The sequence below is a fragment of the Sciurus vulgaris genome, assembly GCF_902686455.1.
Source record: "Sciurus vulgaris genome assembly, chromosome: 15".
In the NCBI taxonomy this organism is placed as follows: domain Eukaryota; kingdom Metazoa; phylum Chordata; class Mammalia; order Rodentia; family Sciuridae; genus Sciurus; species Sciurus vulgaris.
In genome coordinates, this window is record NC_136476.1 from 24035387 (window position 1) to 24059494 (window position 24108).

At 37.1% G+C, this 24108-nt stretch overlaps 1 protein-coding gene across 5 annotated transcripts in view; it reads left to right on the forward strand.

Annotated features, from left to right (window-relative positions):
- Positions 1-16920: 16920 nt before the first annotated feature.
- The window catches only part of JAK2 (Janus kinase 2), a 135103-nt gene continuing 127915 nt past the window's right edge, over positions 16921-24108 (forward strand). For 3 of the 5 annotated variants that reach the window (XM_079113006.1, XM_079113007.1, XM_079113010.1), the window contains exons 1-2: positions 17332-17394; positions 17721-17847. The gene's annotated coding sequence lies outside the window, so the exon portion shown is untranslated. Of the gene's footprint in view, positions 17395-17720; positions 17848-24108 lie in introns of all 5 variants that reach the window. The other 2 variants (XM_079113008.1, XM_079113009.1) reach the window with 1 other exon arrangement.

Genomic DNA, 24108 nt, shown 5'->3' on the forward strand with positions numbered 1-24108 from the left:
AAATAGGTTCTAGGGTGCTATACAAAGTACAGTGGGTACAAATGACAATAATGTACTGAATATTTCAAAAAAGTCTAGAAGGATTTTCAATGTTTTCACTATAAAGAAATGATAAATATTTGAAGAGACAGATATGATTATCCTGGTTTGAATATCGCTCACGGCAAACATGTATTGAAGCATAAAATTGTACCCCATCAGTATGTACGATTTTGACATGTCAATTTAAAAATAAAGCGTGTTCACTAAAAAGAAGTAGGGTGACCCACTGTCTATTTGTCCTAGATTGTCCACATATTAGCACTGAAAGTTTCATATCTTAGGAAATCCCCAAATTCTGGGCAAACCAAAGTATCTGTTTACCCTTTTAGACCCAAATATAAGAATAGATTATGATCTCTTAACTTGCACATTAATATGGCTGTGAATTTGGGTCCTAGTATTTGTGAGAAAAAAAAGAGAAATTTTTTCATAAGTAAACAACTAGCCCAGTTTAACAGGATGCCAATTCTGCTGTCATTAAGATAAGGCAACCTTATAATCAGTAGAGAACGCCCAATATGGCTGTCAAAATAAAAACGGTTACATAATTAAACTTCCAAGACTGAAACCACTAATGAGACCCTGCCAAATTTTAGCTTAGCACGTGATGATAATAAAAGTATTACGTCTGCAAAGATGTTGCATTTTACACATACATATGCACATACACATGCATGCCCAAGATTTTAAATTTTGGCTTAACATACTTTTGTTTTTGTTACAGCTTCCTTCATTGATATTAGAATACAATTAGTTTGTTGTTCAGACTTTTAAAAATAATGTTGGTGTGGTTTACAGAAAGGACTATACTATGTTATTTATTTTTAAAATACATTTAATGAAGAATTTTTTTGTTTACAGCTTACCTGCACTAAATATAAACTTTTAGAATAAGCATCACTTATGACATAAAGAGGAGAGAAAGACTGTGCAGCCATAAGATGGCTTCTGGCCTTTAAGGTCCTAAAAAAATACTACATTTACATATTATAAGACTATATTCAAATAAGAATGCTCCTGAGTCACAAATCAATAATAATTTCCACTATGGTAATATATGTGAAAAAGTTAAAACACATTACTAAATAACTCCTGGGTTAAGGAGAAAATCAAGTGGAAATTTTAAAGCATGAAGGGACGGAAACAATACTGTACAAAATATGTGGGTTATAATCAACATGCTTCTCAGAGGGAAACCAATGTCTTAAATATATGTGTTAGAAAATGAGACACTGAAAATGTTAACCAAATTTTCAAATAAAAATTTAATCCCCAACCCAAAACTAATCAAGTGAAAATAAGTGAACTCAAAGAAAAGAGAAAGGAAAATGCAAAATAATGAAAAAAAGAAAAAAGGAATGGTAGAAAATAATGCAATAGAAAAGGGTAGACTAGATAGCTGCTTTTGAAAAAGTCTTCCTTTTACCCAAGCATCTCAGCTGTCCAGTTTCTGGACTTGGAGGCCTACCTCCCTAGACCAAGGAATAGAGGTTATAGATTGTAAAGTGGAGACAGAAAGAAGAAAGTTAGAAATCCATGTTTACACCTGTGCATGGAGGACTGCATAGGGGAGAATCATAACTAGCATTTACTAATATCCATGTATCAAGCATTATGTTAGGCAGGTTATTTAAATTCTTTGGTTTCACTATATATCTTCCTCATTTATTGATGAAAATATTTAAACACAAGGTGGTTTAGTAATGTCCTCAAGATCATCAGACCATTATTAAAAGATTTGGGACTCTAGAAGTTCTGTTAGTTGGAGTTTAGTTTACGACACACTATTCGTTTAAGGTGCCCTGGGTTTTCAAAACATCTTGTTTAGAAAATTCATATATGTCTGGGAAGGACAGGGGACTATTTTGGAGTGAAGTCTTTCAAACAGATTGCTTTTCTTTCAACACCTAGTTGAGGTGAGCTGTATTGGAAGAATGGGGCTTTTGAAGTGGTCATAGAGAAAGGAATAATGCAGTAAGAGTGATGCTGCATTAGGCTTTAGATCTGGGGGAGATAGAAAGCAAAATTCGGAAAGGGAAGTGGGAAGATGTCGAAGATAAACTCTATTTCAACATTCTGTCTATAGTCAGCCCCACCCTCAAGAAGACAGAGACAGTCTCTTCCTCTTTCTCTCTCCTACACAAAGTAGTTCCCTATTCCTAGAACCAAGAATTTTGTGTCCAAGGGTTGGCTGCTTAAGGGAAAATAGAAGTCATCCATCCTGCTCACTGTAAGGCTCCTCCATCCCCATAACAGCCCTCCAAACTACTCCTGACCATCTTTGTTGCTGCCTCAAGGATAGCCTATGTCCATCTTGAACTTGAGCTCTTTGAAAGTCCTTCCTATCACAGGCAAAAATCTTGTCTCCCTTCAACTTCCCCTCATTGGTCCTAATTCTGCCCTCTGGAACTACCCAGTCTGTGGTATTTGTTCAAATGGAATTTGATCAGTCCTGTACTGTTGTTTTTGGCTGATTTGCTAAGTTGATTAGGTCCCGCTATAAACTCAATATTTTGAATGAAAGTAAATAAATGCTGGCAAAATGTTCTAGCACTTTTTTTTCCCCCAGAAAGATTTGCCACTGCTTTGATTTTTTTGTTAGGTTTCTGTAAAAGGATGTTCCTAGCAGACTTATTTTGTGGGAATAGATTCATATACAAACCATAGGGCAACCCACATGAAACATTCACATAAGAAACAATAAGTGAAACAAATATTGATCCACACTACTTGAAAAGCTACTTCAATTCCTTCACAGTGTAATAAATAGATACTGAGGAGGAGCTCATCTAGGTAGTTAAACAACATGGGAAAATGTTCCTATCTCATTTTCAATTTTAAAGAAGTAAAAGTTAAAATGAGATACCTTTTTTCTTCCATTCATGTAGCTACAAAACAAAGCAACATTCATGATAATATTCAATGTTTATTATTTCCAGTGGAATTAAGGGGTTGTTTTTGTTTTGTTTTATAGTACTAGAGATTGATCCCAGGCTTTGCACATGCTAGCCAAGTGCTCTAACACCAAGTTACATCCCCAGCCTTTTGCTTTTAATTTTTTATTTTGAGATAGAGTCTCACTAAGTTGCCCAGGCTGGCCTCAAACTTATGATTCTTCTGCTTCAGCTTGGAAATATAGGCCTGTGCTACTCAGTCCAAAAGAAATAAAGTCTTTTATTTTAAGCACAATCAATTTAGATATACTTATCAAGATATTTTTAAAATATTCATATCCTTTTTCTCAGTAGAATCTTCTGAAAATTTTTACTAAGAAAAAAACCCAAAGATTAAAAAATGTATGACTGAAGATTATGCTTCAAAGTTATAGGAAAGTTATAGGAAAGTTATTTGTAATACTGAAAAATTAGTCACACTCTAAAATCCAATAATGAGCAATAGTTGATTAGATTATGGTACATCCACTCAGTTGAAGATTATGCAGCCATTACAAATAATGATTATGAGGGGCTGGCATTGTGGCTCAGTGGTAGAGTACTTGCCTGGCCTGTGTGAGATACTGGGTTCGATTCTCAGCACCATATATAAATAAATAAATAAAAAATAAAGACCCATCAACAACTTAAAACATTAAAAAAAAGTCTATAAAAAATAATGATTATGAAAAAACCATTACAGATAGTGACATTACAGTAGAAGACCCTAGTGGAAATACCTTAGGTAAATTAGTGATATGGAAACAAGAAAAATGTTGAGTTTCACTAGTTTGTAACCACATGAAAAGTCTTATAGTATATAAAAAATGACACGTACAAAGAAATGCATCAGAATTATTCTTATCATAGAAAGAGGATGGAAGAAGTATTTTATAATTAATCAAGATATAAGCCTGATACTTCATTGATAATCATAAAGTGCTATATTTAAATTAATTTTTCTCCATTTTATTCCCAAAACTCCAGTAACTAATTTTGACTAGCAGGAATACAAAACTAATCTTGTTGGGGGACTTAAACAAATATAAGTATAAAACCCATTTTCCAGAAATAAATATCCCATGTCCAACCTCTGATTTCTTTCTATTCTATCCTCTAAAAAAATTGGAGAGATACCATAGAGAAGAAAGAGCTTTTCCTGAATCATATTTTTGAAGGATCCACAATATGCTATCCTATGTACATGTATGATTACACAAATGATGTGACTCTACTTCATGTACAACCAGAGAAATGAAAGTTGTACCCCATTTGTATACAATGAATCAAAAAATAATTAAAAAAAAAGAAAGAAAGAAAGAAAGAAATCCCCCTCACCTCTTCTCTAGGATATCCTGTTTATCCTAACTCTGAGATCTGGGAGGAAGAAGTCTAATGTCACTAGTTCAAATTAAATAGAGAAAAAGGGAAGAGACTGTTACAGAGTGTAACATTCCAGGCTCTGACACACACAGGGGAATTCAGTGCAGGGCTATATCACTAAATATGTTACCAAGGCAGATCGCTCAGTTAAGTATTCCCCATGTCAGCTATTTTTATTTGACTCTTACAGCTTTAGAATTTTCTTAAATTTTGGTTCGTTCCTTAAATCACTCTCTCCCCCAATTTCATTATGGAAGATTATCTAATGTTTTATGTTTGTCTGTTTTCTTGTTATTAGCGAGAAACAGTAGTTACTAGAATGTGCTTGCTTATCTGAGCTTCCCATTGCATATCATAGGACTGAAAGTTAATATAAGGATATAGCTCTACCAGTTAGTTGTCACACATATGTATGACAATGAACAAATGGAAAATTTACACTATATTAGTCAGCCATTATTATACCACTGCTGTTGTAACAAACAACTCACAAACTCAATGGTCCATAAAAACAAGCATTTTATTTTCTTTGTTCATGGGTCTGTGGATGAATTGCGTACTGCTTTGCTTCTGTTGCAGGACAGCTGGGCTTGTATCAGTTTTTCAGATTGCCATCAGGTCTGCTTCACACGGTCTACTTTACAGTCCCATTAGCTATCTGAAACACATTCTTCTCCTAATTGATCATCAAATACAAGAGGCCCAAACTACTTATTTAAGGCCTGTATCTGTGTCTGCTATTATTCATTCATATGCCAAAGTTAAGACATATATATGATCATTCCCAGCTTCGATGGAGTAGAAAAATAACTCCCATGGGAAGTTCACATGACAGAGGAAGGAGGTGAAGGATTGAGAACAGTAATCTAATCTACCATGTAGACAATATGCTAACATATTTATTCAAATAATTCAGGAGAATTACCTACTGGCTTGCAGAATAAGTAACATTCTTTCCATGGGTGAACAATATCTGTTTTTTCAAATAGACAAGTGAAAACTTAATATAACAGTTCAATTACCATATATTTCATATATATTTATCATATATTTGAACTATTATGTAGTAATAGTTCAATTACCATATATATCATGATACTTTAATGGAAATTGCTAGTTTTGACTATGCTGATTGTCTAGCCAAGTAGAAATTGTGGGTGAAATTTTGATATTCAGTTTTGACTTTGAGTTACCCATCCCCACATACCTACACCTCTACCCGTAGACTTGTTTTTAGGGGTGTGTAACCAGGGAGTAAGATGTACCCTGAAAGGAAATCACTTAATAGAAACCACTATTTGGTAAGAAAAGGTGACTCAAGAAAAGAAGTTCCTTGTGGTTTTGAACTTTATTGTTATGAGTCTCTACAAAAATAAGCCTTCTTAAAAAAAAGGAAGAAGCTGATTTAAAGGCAAAAGTTTTAAACTAGAGGTTCTGTTTTCAATTTTTCAAAATGAGAACACTTCTCTGGAAATTTTTCATTTGTTTGTTTTAGTATACAAAGCAAAAGCAAGAGATGAATAAAATCTGAGTTCAAGATAGATTCATTTACATTGGAACAAGAATTTTAAACTCTAAGAAATAAGAAGAGCTAATAAATCAGGGGGAAAAGAGCAAGTGATAGGTCCAAGGAAAACTGTTAGGGGATTTGATCTGATTTTTAAGTTAGTGGAGGAACATATTTTTGTTCCTCAAAATTCAGAGTAAAGTTTGCATAGAAATAAGAGATCAGGGAAACATAAGACATTGAAGAATGAAAGGTTGACATTTTGTGTTCTAGGTTAGAGGACTTCCTTTTGAAATGTAACTTTTGGTTTGAAGTACAGTACCTAGATGCCTTTTCCAAAGAAAAAGGAAATTCACACTCCAATTAACTAGCAATTATCCCTAAAGAATGAATGAAAGCACAATTTTTCTGCACTATCATTACTTGACACTCTAGATTCAACCAAATGAGTTAAGGTCCCTTACCCAAGAGAGCTTTTTTTCTGAACAGACAAAAATAACTTATAGCCATCATGGTTACAATAAAAAGTAGGGTAATTAAGCAAGTTATAGCAATCATTGTTACAGTAAAAAAGACTGTAGTAGATTTAATTAAGTCTTTGGAACTATGCATAAAAGTCAAATTTACAATTTTATAAAAGCTAGTATTCAACATGAATTAAGAGAAAATGTCTTAATTCCATCTCTACAGATTTATTACCATAACTTTAGATTTTTCAAGAAACCTGTATATTTATCATACAGCTATGTGTTACTTAATGATGGGACATGTTCTGAGAAATGCATTGTTAGGCAATTTAAGATGGCTGTGTGACTAGCCAATGTAATCTAATGGGACTACTGTCATATATGTGCTTCACTGTTGAAAGCAACATCATTATGCAGTAGTGCATGACTATTTTATTTTACAGTATTTCATAAAGTGAGTCAGGCATTTTCATGTCCATTTAAAGAAGTTTACATTGTAAATAAAACCACACAACTATTTTGTATATATGATATAATTAGACTGTGAAGCTCTTGAGAGTGAAATCCTATGAATGCACAAAGAAAATGTGCTTCAAGTAATTTATCCGTATTAAAATGATTTAATTATGGGACAATAATGTTCATTTTGTCTTTAACGTGAAGTTTCATTTAAAGTGGATTCATTGTTTAGCTAAAAAGCTATATTCCACAGATTAGTAAAAGATTGAAAATAAACCTATTTGTTTTTGCATCATAGAAATGGTGGATGTTTCAAAAATGTAAAGTGCATTTTTTAATAAAATTATCTATTAATCTCTCTATCCATCTGTCAATCTATTTTTTTTTTTAGGTGAAATTGTAGATATCAGTAGACTCCACCTTGTACTTCAGCATGCATGTCATTAATTAGAATTCAATGTTTGTTTATTGGTTTGGGGGCGGAGTTAAGATTGTACATACAGTGAATGCACAATCTTAACACATTATGTCCCTGCACCCCATATGTAAGACACCTATAAAAACTTAAATCGAGCAACAAATAATAAATAACTAATAGCTTAGTACAGTGTGTAAGAGTTTCATTTGTTTTTTACTCTCACTGACGTTTGGTGTTGCAAAGTCTTCTTATTTTAGCCATTCTGATGTGTTTATAGCAATATCTCTTTGACTAATCATTTTGAGCATTTACGTATGTGTTTATGGCACCTGAACATTTGTTGTGTGTGCACGAGTGTGTATTCTCCTTTGGGGAATCTCAGTTTAAATATTTTTCCCTCTTTCTGTTTTTGATATGGGTTCTAACTTCTCACTGTGTTGCCCAGGCTAGCCTTGGACTCAGAGGCTCAAGGAATCCTCCTGCCTGGTCTCCTGAGCACCTGGGACTATAGATGTGTGCCACCATGCACAGCTGCTCTTTCTTTTTGGACTGTGTGTCCTGCACTAGATGAGCTCATAGACTCCTAATTCCCTTGTATACTAGGAAGCTTTTAAGATCCCTACTACATATACCCTCTCCCAACCTCTTTCTTTCCAGTCTTATTTCTTGTCCAAAGTGTTGGTCCTTGCCCTGCCACTGTGACCAATATGTATGTCTTTAAATGCTTTCAAAAATGTCTTTAAATGCTACCCTGGAAGTTGCCCCAGCTCTGGGCACACTCTGAATGAGATGAAACAAAGGGAATATTTTCTGCAGGTCTTTAAGGGAAATGTCAGGAGTTCAAAATTCACATCCATGGTGTTTTGAGAATACAATTTGTCTTGTTCTCCCTGGTCCTGGCAACCTGCTCTAGGAGTGCAGCTGTGATCCTCCTGGCCACTGCTGCTCTGGGGGGAGGGGGACGGGAGGGAGGGAGGCAACTAAGCACACTTCAGTGTTCTCAAACACAAAGCAGATTCTTCTGAAAATCTCTTCCTGCTTGTTCTGAGATTTTGACTAGATTACAGAGTTCCACAAAAGTTGAATTTGACAGCTTTAGATAGCTCATTTGTTGCTTTTGCAGAGGGACAGAGACCTATTTTCTGTTGATATTATGTACTTTAGTGAATATAATTTTGATTGTTAAATAACAATCTACCCATAGAGGTACCATAAAATTTCTTATTTCTGCACTGTTGAGAAATGTTGAGTCTGTTTCTGATTAAAAAAAAAAAATTAGATGAACATTTTTATACTTAAAAACTTTTACCATTCAATCAGATTCTTTCTTTAGCATACATTTCCAGAAATGTAGTTACAAAAAAACAACAATGACAACACACAATGTAGTTACTCAGTCTAACTATTTTAAAGTTAATTTTTTTTGGTGCCAGGGATAGAACCCAAAGCCTCATACATAGCAGGCAAACACCTTACCACTGAGCCATATCCCCATTTTAAGATTCTTGATTACATTACCAAGTTATTGAAAGGATTATTTTAAACTATACTCCAACTTCATAAGTAATCTTAAACTTTGAATTTTCCTGAAAAGTTCCTGTCATTGGCAAAAGTTCTTATGAGAAGTAAGGGTTGGATGTTTTCTCTGATATGCTGATGTTGATTCACCATGGGGAGCTGGAGGGGACCTAAGGAAGAATACAGTTACTTTATATTAGGTAGAGGGGAGTGAAGGGAGGGGAGGAGGGAGTATGAAGGTAGGAAGGATTGTAGGGTGAAACAGACATTATTACCTCATGTACATATATGACTGCATGACCTATGTGATCCTACAATATGTACAATCAGAAAAATGAGAGATTACACTCTATGTATGATGTATCAAAATGTATACATGCACTCTACTGTCATGTACAACTAATTAGAACAACAACAACAAAAAAGACTAAAAAAAACAAAAAAACAAAAAACAAAAACAAGGTTGGGGTTGTAGTTCAGTGATAGAGCTATGCCCGGAGTTCAATTCCAAGTATTGCAAAGGGAAAAAAAAGTTTGAAAAATATTACTTTAAAAAAATGTTCTAAAAAAAAAAAAAAAAAAACTCCCAAAGTTGTTTAAATTAGGTCAAAGATCAGGAAAAGAATTTGTTTTGATATTATTAATGAAGGTCAAAAAAAGAAAGTAAAACTGGAGATACTGCCTGAGGTTATAACTCTAAAAACTCAGTGTGGACAGTCATTCCAAGGCATATATGAAGGCTTAAAGTCTGATAGATATTGAAATTGATGAAGATAAGTTTTTATCTAGAAATTCAACATTTTCAAGTTCATCATTCAAATAGTAAAAGATAGTTCTCCAAAGTAGTGGATGCACCTTGATATGAGAGACAAAACCTATGTGGTATAATGGGAACATGGTGGACAAGCTGGCAGGAGAAGCTTCCCTGAAACCTTATTACCTTATGTACTTCCATCTCTACTATTTCCAGGTCACTCTCATTAGTACCTTAACTTCAATGATCCTTCAAACAACTGCCCTTTGGGACAAACATTGTCTTCTGCTTGCCCTTATTCCCCTGTTGCTGAAAGCTTGGTCCTTGTCCCTGATGCCAATTCAATAACGATGACATGGTTTTGAGAAAAAGCAAAAGGTTTATTACTTTGATAGTTAAGGAGAAACACAGGGGTCTCCTGTCCCAAAGGCTGTGATTTTGCCCATCAGCAGGAACAGGGGACTTTTAAAGAGGTGGTTTGAAGGCTATATTACACACCTTCTCTGCTGGAGTTGTAATTTACTTGTTAATCTGGGAGATAGTCATTTTTGAGATTCTCTGATACCATCCCCAAAGTCTGGATTACTTGGTTCCTATGGTGGGTATGTACTCAAAGACAGATAACTCTGCCTAGAATGGGGAAGAAAGATATTTCTGTTTCTTCTGAGATTAGGGAGGAGCAGGGAGAGAGGAAGAGAAAGAGACATATTCATTTAAAAAATAAGTTGCAGTAACAAAGCAGCAGGGCTATATTCAAAGCATAAAGTAGACCACTGTTACACCCTCATATCTTCATATTCTTCCTTACCTACTTTACATTCCATGATTAGCTATTAAATAATCTGAACTTCCCTAATCTGAAAACTCAAAATCCAAACTGCTCCAAAATCTGAAAATTTTTGAGTATAACACAACATTACAAGTAGAAAATTCCATGCTGACCTCATGTGATGAGTTACAGTCAAAATGCAGGCATGCTTAAAATTTTGTATAAACTTACCTGCAGGTTGTATGTTTAAGGTATGTAAGAAACATAAACAAATTTCACATTGTTATTTGGATTCCGTTCTTAAGCTGTCTCAAGGCATATTTGCATATATGTGCATATCTCACTTAATATGCAAATATTCCAAAACTCACAAAAAATCCCAAATCTGCAACACTTCTGGTTCAAAACATTTTGGAAAAGAGATATTTAACCAGCATCCGTTATTTGCATGCATTCTCAACTTTTGCCCTTTTTTTTCACTTCCTCTTACACACCTGGGAAAATTTCAACCCTGCTTTAATTGAACTTTTTCTTTATTCTGGTCTTCGATTTATGCAGCTGAGTGTGGGTGGAGAAAAACCCACAACCCCACTGCTACTGACTATCACGTAAGATTCCTGAGGTCTAGTGGGCTCTTAATTCTGCCTGATAATCAAACTGTGCATGTCTTTGGTCCTTTCGCCCTCCTACTCTTCTAGAGAACTTCTTCATGCCTCTACTTTTATCTTAAAACCTCAACATTTCTACCTCCCCTCCCCCATTCAGTCAGTTGACCTTGCTTCTTTTTTTTTAAAATCCGGTTTGAACCCAGGAGCTCTTTACCACTGAGCTACTTCCCTAACTCTTTTCTTTTATTTATTTATTTATTTATTTATTTATTTATTTATTTATTTATTTATTTATTTTCTTTCTTTCTTTTGAGACAGGATCTTTAAATTGCTGAGACTGGCCTTGCATTTACCATCCTCCTACCTCAATCTCCTGAATATCTGGGATTATAGGCATGTGATACCGCATCTGATTTACCTTGCTCTCCACACATAGAAAAAAAAAATTGACCAGCAAATTTAAAAAAAAAAAAATCAGCTGTGAGTTTTATATTCTTATAACCTATTTTCTCTTACTTTTAGGCAGTCATAGAGGTGCTCAGCCCAAGAAAACCTGTTATGAGGTGCACAGTTGGCAGACTGCCTCCAGTTGACCCACTTCTAGTCAGTTGCAGAGTTTACACTGAAAGTCTCTTACTCCTCTCACACTGTCCTCCTTGGGCTCCTCTCAACCAGTGAGCCAGTGACTAAGCTTGATGAGAATACTAGAGTTTTTTTTTTTTTTTTGGTTTGTTTTTTTGTTTTAGTACATATAAAGCCCTTGAACAATGCCTGATATATTGTATGCACTGGAATGTTACCTATTACTGTTATCAGAAATTTGTGAAGTGTTTATTATATGTCATCTCATTGTCACTTCAGATCAATCAAGGTAAGCACTTCTGTTACTCTCATTGCTGAGAATAGGAAACAAATTCAGAAAGGTTGAATAACTGATTCAGTCTCCCAATGGGTAACCATCTCTGATCTTTATATTTCACTAGCATTTTCTCAAAGAAATAATTTTCTCCAGTAAGGAAAATGGTATAAGAAAGCTATGCCATTGATTCAAAAGTTATTTTCTTGATCAATATGGTTGGTAAATTTCATAATCTAATATTGTTATATCTACTTTAAAATGTACTAAGAACAAATAATGGACGTGGGAATAAGTAGAATAGTGGCTGTATAACACAGTAATGAGTATTAACATTTGCAGAGTACCCGTCACATAATAATGTTTAATAAATATGTCAAACTATTAGGATGACTGTGATTTGGAATTAATATTATCTAAAAATTAGAGTCATACTATCTAGTTTGTGGGATTATAGAGAAATAGGCATTAATAGACTACTGTGAAATTTTGGCAAGCTGATTTGGCCATTGCCAACAAATTTTCAACATATATTTTCCTTGGTTCAGAAAATCTATTCCTAAGGGTTTATCTTAGGAAATACTTCTATGCTCATGAAATGTATGTATGTTCAGTTTTATCATTTTTATTGTGAAAAATTAGAAATATTTGCAAATTAAATTATCTAATGTTATGAGACACATTTTTGAATGTTATATACGAATTTTTTAAAAGTGAGGAAAAGCTATACGTATTGATATGAAAGATCTCCAAGATACATTAAATGCAAAACTGTAACAGAAAGATGTGTTGAATTATCTACATTGTTTACAGAACTCAAACTGTATCTACAGGAAATAAGTGGGAAAATACTTTGGAAAAAGTTTGAAAGATTATTTCTCAGAGAGTTATCAGTGCAGATCTAGAAGGTGAAGAGGGCTAGGAAAAGCAGGTCAACAGCAATTTCCACTTTGTGCATTAAATTGTTTGGATTTTCCACAATTAGTACATATTAATGTTTACTTGTGAATTAAAAAGGGGGAATAGTAGCTTGCTCAACAAATATATTTAGAAACCCTTTAATATGGGTAAATGGATTCTAAAATGTAAAACAGTAAGTTTTCATGGACCTTAAAACATGTCTATTCCAGTAATGAATAGTTGTTCTTAAAAATTTCTAAAGTCATCATTCTTACTAAAATTTTATTACTTGTAATGCTGTTGATTCCCAGCACATTTCCTGTGAATAGTGAAAGAGCTGAATTGGCATCCAAGTGGAAAGCACATGATACTAAAATTCTTGTGGCACTGAAGTACACAGCCAAAAGATTTGCCTTAGGACTATTATTCCATTTTATGCTGGCTCTGTAACTAGTGAAGGTGACAGTCAATGAACAATTAAACAGAAGCTCCATTACACAAAAGGAGAAAGTAAAAAGCTACTTTCCCCCACTTCAAGTGCACAGTTCTATCAGTGCTCAGTGGGAGGCAGTGTTAGGTGTGGCTGGCAAAAGAGAAAATTCTGCATTCTTATAATCTCAGCTACTCAGGAGGCTGAGGCAGGAGGATCACAAGTTTGAGGCCAACCTGGGCAACATAGTGAGACCATGTCTCAAGATAAAAAATAAAAATGACTAGGTGTAACTCAGTGGTAGAGCACTTGTCTAGTATGTGAGGCTTTGGGTTCAATCCCCAGCACTGTTAATAACAACAACAATAACAAAATTATTCTCAAGGCTTGTAGGGTGGCATATTAGTTTACTAGACTACAGTAGCAAAGTATCACAAATTTGGTGTCTTAAATCATAAAAATGTATTCTTTCACAGTTCTGGAGGCTAGATTTCCTAAATCAAGGTGTTGGCAGGGCCATGGGTCCTCTGAAGCTACTCAGGGGGATTTCCTCATCTCCTCTTCCCCTCTCTTCATCAGCATTAGTTTGCTTACTTTATTTGTATGACCAGCACCCCAAGAGGCAACTGTCCTGGTGTAGGTACGAAAAGTAACTTTCTACAAATAACACAAATTTTTCCTAGCTCCTATTTGCATAAGAGAAAGTCAGTGTCCTTCAAGACAATGTGTGTCTGGACATTCTGGCCCAGGCTTGTTCTCTTAACTTGGCAGGGATTTTAAGAATAAAAAGGGGCATTCATGAACACAGTGTCTTACTGTCCCCCTTTTCTTTAAGGATCATACAGGCACTTAATAATTATGCTTCAGGGTTTAAAAATACTGTTTCATTTAATCTTAAAAACATCTCTTCAATATGAGCATGTACAAGTATGTAAAAACAAATTCCATCAATAAGTATAACTCTAATGCACCAATAAAAAATATGGAAAAGAAACAAACCAAAACAAATCTCTTCAAGCAAGGGAAATGTTATTATCCTGAATGTACTGATGAGGAAACAGAGGCTTAGAAAATTTAGATGACTTCCTTGGAGAAAGCAGTGATCGAAGGTTGTCTGGACTCTCAAGTGTAACTTCGTAAACCATTGGCCATGGATTTTCAACCATGGTTTTGTATAAAAACTACCCAAAAAGTTAAAAAAAGAAAAAAAAATATAGAAGCCAAGGCCCCCATCTCCCAACTTGACTGAGTCAGTTTTGTTATAGGTTGGGTTTGGGGTGTGACCTGTAAGATCCTCTGTTGCCAAGCTCTACCATAGTGGGAGGACAGAATCTTGCCATGTTACTCTATACAAAGTGCCACAATTCACAACTTGCTGCTTATTTTAACCTGTGAATGTGGCCCTACAGTTTTGAATCCAAATATGTTAACCGTTTAGTTAACATTTCTTATCTCCATAGACCGAATGTCTTCAAAAACTTGGTCAAATTCTTTAGAATTCTCCTTCTTTGCCATCAAAGAACAAGGGTAACTTTCTGAAATGTTTGCAAATTTCTAGATATGCTATTCTAGGAATCACCTAAAGAGCTCAAAAATTCCCTGATACACAGAGTAAAGAGAGATCAACATTCTAGAGTAGCATTGGCTTAAAATCATATCCTAGGGAAGAGAAACTTTCACTCTCTGAATGACACTAAACAAGTTACTTCATCTTTCTGTGGGGGTAGGTAGAGGATTTCTCAATTTCTCACTTTGTAAGTTTATGCATAATATATTTTGCTTGTCCACCTTGTCTCCCATATCCATAACTCTGGGCATGGTGGCATATGCTTATAATCCTAGTGACTCTGGAGGCTGTTCAAAGCAAGCCTGAGCAATTTATCAAGGCCCTGAGCAACTTGGTGAGACCCTGTCTCAAAAAAAAAAAAAAAAAAAAAAAAAAAAAAGTTCCTTCCTCCCAACAAAAAAATTCCTGAATATTCACTAGTTCCAAATATCTTCCCCCTGAAAAAAAGGTGGGAGACAGTAACAGACACTGCCAACAGTGTCAGACATTGCAAAATATAGAAGCATCACTTATTACAATGACACATTCACATGAGTTCTAAAACTTCTTTTTTTTTCCCTAGGAAAGATAATCTTTTCCCACAGTTCTGTTATTTTTAATTTTAACAATGACATTATGGCCACCTTCAGTACTTCTCTGTGTGGGTCTGTGTTCCAGCCTTTATTTCAGCAAGAATTTTTGTTTGCAGAAATGGAAACTCTCATGGTAGTTGTTTGTAATTTCAGCCTTAATACTTTAGGCAGGTTTTAATTTTTCCATTGGGTTACACTCCAGTTTCTAATTAAAAAATAAAAAAGGATCTCCAGCATAAGACAGTAACCATAGGCAAGTGAAATCCCTGTAAATTTCCCCATCCCATACCTTATGAGACAATAATGGCTCTAGTTCATTATTTAAAGGAGTCAGTATGAATTCAAGTCATTTCCTATCCTGCTTTCATTTACTCAGAGACCTTTTGCAATGGGTCTTATGTAGGAAGAAACGTAAGGGCTGCTCTGGTGAAGTTTATTTAAAGAAACAAATACAAGATAGATCTGAATGGCAGCATCGTTTATGTAAGGGGAAAATAGAAGCTGTAAATACATCACTTCGTTGGGGTGGACAAAATACAGTTTGGTACCCAACAACTTCTTTGGCCTCACCTCTTACCACTGCCCCCTCCACTGTCCTCCAGTCACAATGACTTATTTCCTGGTCTTTCAACTTGCCAAACACAATTCCCTTCTCAAGGTCTTTGTTTTTGATAGTCCTTCTACCTGAAATGCTTTCCCGATTGTCACATGACTGGTTCATTCTCATCCTACAGAACTTTGCTGAAATGTCATTAACTCTAGCAAGTCTTTTTCGGTCATCCTAAAATAATGTCCTCCTCACTTTTACTCCTTTCCTATTATTTTTCTTAATGACAATTACACACCCAGTACATTACACATTCAAAGCATACTTTGTCACTTCTGTGAGAAGACAGCCTCCAGTAGGATAAGGAAACGAGGGTTGCCTTCACCTAGGACCTAGTAGGTGATGACAGGTAAAGGTTTCAATGAATGAATAGGGCTCTTTCGGAAGTTTTCTTCCCATTCGCTGTGCACCTCTCTCCCCTTTTCCGCAGAGGTGGCTCATTGGAGTCAGGGGCTCTCTCAGGAAGGGAAGATGTCAGGTGTCTGCTGTTTGTGTTGCCACCAAACAGCTCCCGTAACGAGTTGCCCCGAACCTTGATAGCACTTCCCCTGGGCCTAGCGCCTGGGTAAGAACAGGTCTGCAGTACCCAGAACGAGGGAAGGAAAACAGAAAGGGGACGACGTGCACTGGAAGGGAAAGTCTCCCCCCGGAGGCAGCCCGGCCTGCTCCGCTGTCAGCCTGCGTGCGGTGGGGCCTTCCCGGCCTGGCTGACTCATTCCCAGCCGCCTTCACGGCGGGCGGCGGCCACATACACGCCCATGTGGGGAGTGCCGGGCTCAGCGCTGCCACCAAGCCCCGGCCGGCCCCCAGCGCTCAGCTAGCAGCGCTGCCTTAACTTCCTCGCGTGCCCAGGGGCTGCCCCGGCCCCGGGAGTCTCCAGGCGCGCACGCCAGCTTCCCGAGAGGCCGCGGTCCTCCGTGACCCACCCTTCCCAAACCGCGCCGAGCGCCCGCCGAAGCGCAGCCTGCCCAGCGACGCACGCGCAGTCGGGGGAGCGGCCCGCTGCCTCCTCCGCCCGGCCCGGAGCGGGCCTTAGTCCGCCGCCAACTGGCGGTTCGACTGGAGGCCAACGCGGAGGCCGAGTCCGACGCAAATAGGGCGTCCAAAGCAGTGTCGCCTAGGGCGCTGAGAAGACCGTGTGGCCCGGGAAAGGGTGGAGACAAAGCCTGTGACGGCTTCCCGGCTGCCCAAAGTGGGAGTGGTGTGGCTGCAGGAAGGAGAGAGGAAGAGGAGCAGAAGGGGGCAGCAGCGGCCGCCGCTAACGGCCTCCCGCGGCGCTGACAGGCTGGGCGGGCGCGCGGCACTCCCCGGAGTTCGCGCCGCCGCGTCAGCCGCCCCGGGTCCCCGGGCCCCCGAGCCCGGTCTTGCGGCACCGGACGGGACGGAGGGCTGCCGCGGCGCAGGGACAGGCCGGGTCCTCGCCGCCGAGGGATGTGAGCGGGAGCCGAGCCCGCTCGGGAGGGCCCGCGAGGGCCCAGCCTGGCGGACGCTCGGACCCGTGCCGGGTCCCGGGGCTTCGCAGACCTTGGCCCACCGGAGGCACCGTGGAGAAGCAACCCCTTTGGGCTCGAGGACGGTCCCTTGTCGCCTGATCCGTGCAGCCGGTGGGTGTAGTCGCTGCCTGGCGTCGAGATGGGGGCAGCACTCGTCTTTCCAACCTCTTTCCACCTCGCGATCGCCGACTCCCCCCCCCGCCCCCCAACCTCCCAGCTTGGGCCAGTGGCAGTGCACTTGGCCAGAAAAATCTTCCTCTTTAAGACAAAACCGAGGACGGAATGTCTTGCTGTTGATATTTGCATCCGTGTGTCCCCCATAGTCCCTCCCTCCTTACTTGTCCCTCTTTAACATTTTCGAGACATCTAAATAGCCTAGAAAAGAGCATCTATTTCCCCTGGATTTCTGCGGTAGTAACAGCTGCTTCTATTTTTAGGTTTCAGAAGCAGGCAACGGGAACAAGATGTGAACTGTTTCTCTTCTGCAGAAAAAGAGGCCCTTCCTCCCCCTCCCGCGACAGTGGGTATGATATCCTGGCTGCTGTCCTCTATTGCCGCAGTAAGGTGAGGGTGTAAAGGCTGTGAGTGCGTAGGAAGGTTGGATGCCTGTGTAGACAGGCAGGGCTCCTTGTTGCTTACTTGTTGCTTACTCTGAAAATGGCAGAGCTGAACTTTTAATGTTGGTTTGCGACAATAATTTTGGGGTGTTTATTGTTGCTCTTTTAGATATTTCAAGAAACATGCCTTGTTGGTTTTACAAGTAACATGGCTTTGCAGAGAAAAGTAAAGCATCCCTTTCTCTTTATCTTCAAACAGCCAGAAATTCTTAAACTTTCAGAGGAATATTTCCAGGTAGTAAGGAGTAGCTATTGAGCTGTTCTTGCTGGACTTTCTGCTACCACATTGAATGCTTCCTGGGTGGTTTTATCTGCTTGATCTTGCTGTGTCGGTTGAATTTACCCAGTTTACTTTCCGGTGGTTATTAATCTGTCAAGGGAAACTCCTTTCTCTGAATGAAAGGATAGTCACAGCTGAGTATGTCATAGAGGAGAGGAGAAATGTGGAAAAAGAAAACAGAAGTGGAAATAGGGAGTGATTGCTTTTGGTTTCATAATAGGTTTATACAAGTGAGTTGTTGGGCTATTGCATATATTCTGATAATAACACCCAACAGATTAGAAAATGAATAATCAGTTTTTGACTCCTCCCCGTCCCATCTGCTTCACCTTTTACTTCATCAAGTGTGGGATTCACTTGCTTGTATGTGTACTTATCTTTTGGAGAGTAACATGTCTGTAAACTAAATGTGTCCAGCACTTGCCATAATAGTACATGCATTTACTTGTACAGGAAAGCTGCAGTACTTGTTGGCTAGATGAGCACATAATGCTTATTTTTGCTCCAAGTGAATATTCTCTTTGGAGTTTTATAGCATGATTTAAGGGACTGGTTAGGAAATAGTTTCTTTTAGTATCTTTTCCTTAGTGATTTGAGACACACGTCTCAGGTATGGGAGGCAAATGTATTATCTTTCTCTTCTTTACCTGGCTATTCCTGAAAGGTAGGAAGCTTTTTGGCAAATAGGAAAGAAATTTGGCTTTGGAGTCAGATCTGGGTTTGAATCATGGTATTCTTGCTCCTTAACAGTTGTATTATTTAAAATGTCTTTGAGCCTCATTTTTCTTGTAAGATTGTTATAGGAGTAAATAAGATGCATGCAAAGCAGTAAATTGCCTGGCTGCTAAAGAAGTCTTGGTCAAGCCAGACTGGTGGCTAGTGCTTATAGTTCCAGGCTACTTCTGAGGCTGAGGCGGGAAGATCACTTGTGTCTAGAAGTTTGAGCCCAGCAATGCAGTGAAGCCCTGATTGGGGCAGGGGAACCTGGGGGGAGTCTTGACTGCTGTTGCAGTTGGGCAGGCAAAGGTGATTCAAAGAAAGGTAAAATGACTGAACATAAGGTGATCTGCCAGTGACCAGAGTTTCTTGCTTTTTAGTATGAGAAGCAAAAGGACTTTTAGATCTTGAACTGGCTAAAGGGTCTTATAGCCTTTGACTCTTATTGCTCTTTTTTGAGCCCATTGTCCTGCCTAGTAACTATTGTGCTGCCCTCCTGTGGTTCACTGTACTAAGAACTTTTTTTTTCCTCTTCCTGTATTATGGTATTTCCCTTTTTATAGGGTCTTTTCTTTTAGTCTCCAGTTTCCCAAACTGTGTGCTAAGGTGCCTGGAGCATCAGTGAACTCAGGCTTGAACTATTAATTTGAGGTAGTTCACAGTTTCAATGTCACAACCTACATTCCTTTCTACAATGTTCTATCTTTTTTTTAAAGCTATGTTTTCAAAGGTTGTTCTGCTAAAAATCAACTACTAATTATGTGAAAGTGTGGAACAGGAAATTATTGGTAGTGTTTAATTGGATTCCAAGGTTTGAGAAATAGTACAGTGCCCAACAGACACTAAATTGTAAGGATCATAATACCTATTAGGTTGTTTGAACATGCTAATGTATTTCTTTTAGTCCAGGGACGTCATGAAAAAAATTACTGAGATTTTTAAGAGCTCTTTGGAGATAATTTAGGAACCTTTGTGTTAGCATTAAGTTGGCTTTTCTGATAAAAATTATTGATACAAAAAGCTAGGACCAGTTGATTATGACTTAATATATTTCCTTTCCTTTTAATATCATAATTTCTGCCCAGTTTTTCATTTTAAACTAATTCTGTTGCTTACATGTCATTCCAGTCACTTACTAGGTTTTTTCAGTCTGGTCTGATACTATTTTTAATCATCTCCTTAAACTAAATATGACCCAAATGAAAATCATTTTCTTATACACCTATCTTACTTTAGATCTTGAATATCCCCCCAAAGGCCCATGTGTTAAAGGTTTGGTCCCAGCTTGTGGTACTATTGGGAGGTTGTAGAACCTTTAGGAGGTAAGGCTCAGTAGAAGGAAGTTAGGTTATTGAGGGCAACCTTCTTTTGGGGGTGGTTTGGGACCCTGGCTCCTCCTTTCTCTCTTTGCTTTCTTGCTGCCATAAGGTGAACATCCCTCCTCTGCCACATGCTCCCACCACAAGTTACTTTGCTACCATAGGCCCAAAGCAATGGGGCCCAAGCAACATGGAATGAAACCAAGAATCAAAATAAACCTTTCCTGGTTTTAAGTTAATTATGTCAAGTATTTTATCACAGCAACAGAAAGCTGATTAATGCAAAAGCTTAATTTCCTTCTCCTGGTCATGTAGTCTTTAAATTAGGCATCATTTTTAAACTGTCTATTTCATTTACCTTTTATATTAACCCATTCAATATATCTATTATTCCTTTTGTCTATCATGTTTCCACTTTCTCCCCTTCAGCACTTGCATCCCAAGACTTGTTTCAGTGCCTCAAACATTGAAAGCTGTATCAGCTTTTCAGAATCTGGTGTCTTTTCTGTTTGTCCTCAGTAGAGTTATTATAATACTCCTTATTATGGCATTCTCTTATCCCCATATCTTTAGTGGCTTATAACTTTGTAATAGATAAACCCTATTAGTCTCTGCCCTGTTCAGTCTTTCCTTTAAAGATTCTCAGCAAGTATTCTCTGCTGTAGATTGGCAAGTTGATTTCTCCATTTTTAGTCTACCCTTTTAACTTTTTCTTATGTTCTCCATCCTAGTTCTACACCCTATTTTACAGCTCCTTGTTATGGAACAACTGATCAGTGTGTCAGTCTCCTAATCTGGAAAATGAGAAGAATTATAGTACTTTCCCAACAGTATTATAGTAAAAATTAAATGAATTAATACATTAAAAGCTTTCAAGCCTAGCACCTTAAGATCGCCTTGAATGTTAATAATTATTATTTATTAATACTACTGCTATAAAATGAAATTCTATCTAATTTGTGCCACAGTTTCCCAGTAAATGTGTTTTTTTTTTTTTGTCTCTGTATTCACATAACTTCTTAGTCTTAGCCTATCTTCACATAGTTTCAAAGTATATGCTTCATTTTGGTTGTTTGATTCTTATTTCCCTTGTCTTAGCCATGTCTTTTCAAATTCATTGTGTATTTTTGAGGCATGGTACCTTAGGTTTAAAATATACACAATGTAGAGTATGTGGGCAATATTCAATACATACATGTTAGTTGTAAATTAAACAGAACTTTAATCACCACATATTTACTAATACCTACACTATAAATGGTGTTTTGCTACATCTGAAAGAGATAGAAAAATATAAAATAGGTTCTTTTTTCCTGGGGACTTATAGTATAGTTGGGAATAAAGATAAATAATAAAAGTTGTAGATATTCAAGATCACTTAGAGTTGAGGTGAGGAGAAGGCTTTAGAGAAGAGATGAGTCAAAACTAGTCAGGATCTGATTTTGTATAAGAGAAAGGAACTTGTGTAGGAGGTAATCAAAGGCAAAATATATATGACATGTTTAGAGAACATAGAAAACTTGACTGAAATGAAGGTTTGTGTGATAAAGTAGTAAGAAATCAGGTTGAAAATGTAGATTCCAGTTGATTTATGGAGGCTTTACATATTAGAATGAGGAGAATGTATTTTGCCCCATAGGTAAAGAAACTTTAAAAGTTTTATATTGGGGAAGAGCTTTCTAAAATAAATATTTTCGGAAAATTAAAGTGGTGCCAGTGCTAGTGTGGTATGAATTTGAAAATGAAGCTATAGAGATAGGAAAATATTCTATGCCTGAAGTAATCCAGAATTGGACTTAGTGGGATTAAGTCAGAGTGGAGAGATGTCACAAGACTCTGTCATGGACTGGATAAAAATGGAGGATGTGGGGAAAGTAGTAATTTAAGATGACTTTGAAGTTTTGATCCTCAGTGGCAAGAAATCAGAGGGTTTTGGAATTATAAGACCTCTTAGAACATTTGAGCCAGTTCATACATTTTGTGCATTAGAAATGTTGAGACCCAGAGAGATATAAAAATGTGTTTGATGTTACTCAATTAGTTAATGACAAAGAAAGACCTAGAATTTGATTATGATAGGACTGAAAAAAATTGCATATGTAGTAGCTGGTTGAGAGCCTATCTGTGGTGGAGTCTGTATTTTGTATATGTTGATTTTGAGGTAATAGTGGGATAGGCAAGTGAAAATCTATAGCCAGATATTAGAATATGTGACTAGAACTTGATAGAGAAATGAAGACTGGTGCTCTAGTACTCAGAAGAGTGTGGATCTGGGGTTAAGCCTTGGGAATTGTCTATAATTGGAGAGTGTTCCTAATTTTAACACAGATTGTCAAATTGATATAGAAATGATTTTCTTTACCTTTAGTAACATAGAATGTTTTCAGATGACTTGATCTTTGCCAATTTGAAACATGAAGATTAGATCGATAATATTTTATTTATTTAGTAGTACTAGAGTTGAATCCAGGGGTGTTCTACCACCACACTGCATATTCTGCCCTTTTCTATGTTTTATTTTGAGACAGGGTCTCTCTGAGTTTCTCAGGCTGGCCTCAAACTTGTGATCCTCCTACCTCTGCCTCTCCAGTAGTTGGGAGTACAGGCATGCACCACCTTTTCTGACTCATTATAATTTTAATTTTCCTTTAATTCTTCTTTGGGACCTTTATCTTCCAGGAATATGCTGTGCACATTCTTCTTTCCATGTTTTTAATGCCTTTCTCTCTGAAAATAACGTTGTTTTTCATTGTTTAAATTCTATTTTTCTTTGAAGATCTAGCTCATGTTTTAATTGTCCTGTGAAACTTCTAAAACTTTTCTTTCTTTTTAGTAATCATGATCATTCTCTCCTTGTCAGTTTTGCAGTACTTAAATTATTTATTTGGTACTTAAACTATATATTAACTGACTGGAAATCACAAATTTTTAAGAATTGAGAGAAACACCTGTAATTTAATTTATTAATTTTATTATTAAAGCCAAGAAAGTGTAATTCACTTATTTATTAGCAGTAATGGTGGATTAAAATTATTTTTAGGTCTCTTAGCTCCCAGTTTAGTAGCGTTTTTAGGCTATTACATTATTTCTTCATGGGTGTTATTGATCCTAGAAGTCAGTGTCTCTTAGAGTTATAAAGTTTATGAGTAAATTTTGATAATATTAACTTCTAAGTTTCATATTTGAGATTCTGTCTTTCCAGGTTGATTAAAATTCATTATAATGCTTATTTAATCTTCATTTATTTCACTTCTATGTGTCAGGGCCTATACCTAGGCTCTAAGAATGCAGTAATGAATGAGACATCCAGGTTAGCACTTTTAGGAAATTTTTATTCTGGTGATGTAAGACAAATCAGTGAGCATAAGCGTAATCTAGCCTATAGTGGGGAAAAAAAATCAGGATGGTAGTGTCTGCTTGGATGGTAGGAGCAGGGATTGGTGGAGAAGGAGCATAAAAGAACTTTCTGGGATAATGATAATTTCTGTGGACTTTGGGCTACACAGGTATGTGCATTGTCCAGATTTGTTGAGTACACTTAAGATTTGTGCATTTCTTTGTATATAAAGGGGGAAATCCTGTAAAAATAGAATAGATATAACTTTACATGTGAGTTCTAAAGAATAATATATTAAATACCCATTAAACCAATACTCATTCCAGGAACTAAAATATTAGCATTTTTTTACATCTACGTATGTGTTTCTCTCTAGTTCTCCTGCTTATCTTAAATTATTTTGTATTAAAATTCATTACAACTCTTAGTTAATTCAATAACTTTCATGTGTTAGACACTATTCTAGGCACTGGAGTACAGTAATGAATGAGACATTCATTTATTGAATTAGTTTGACATTGCTTTTTGCTTTTTTATTTTTTGACTTGTTTTCAT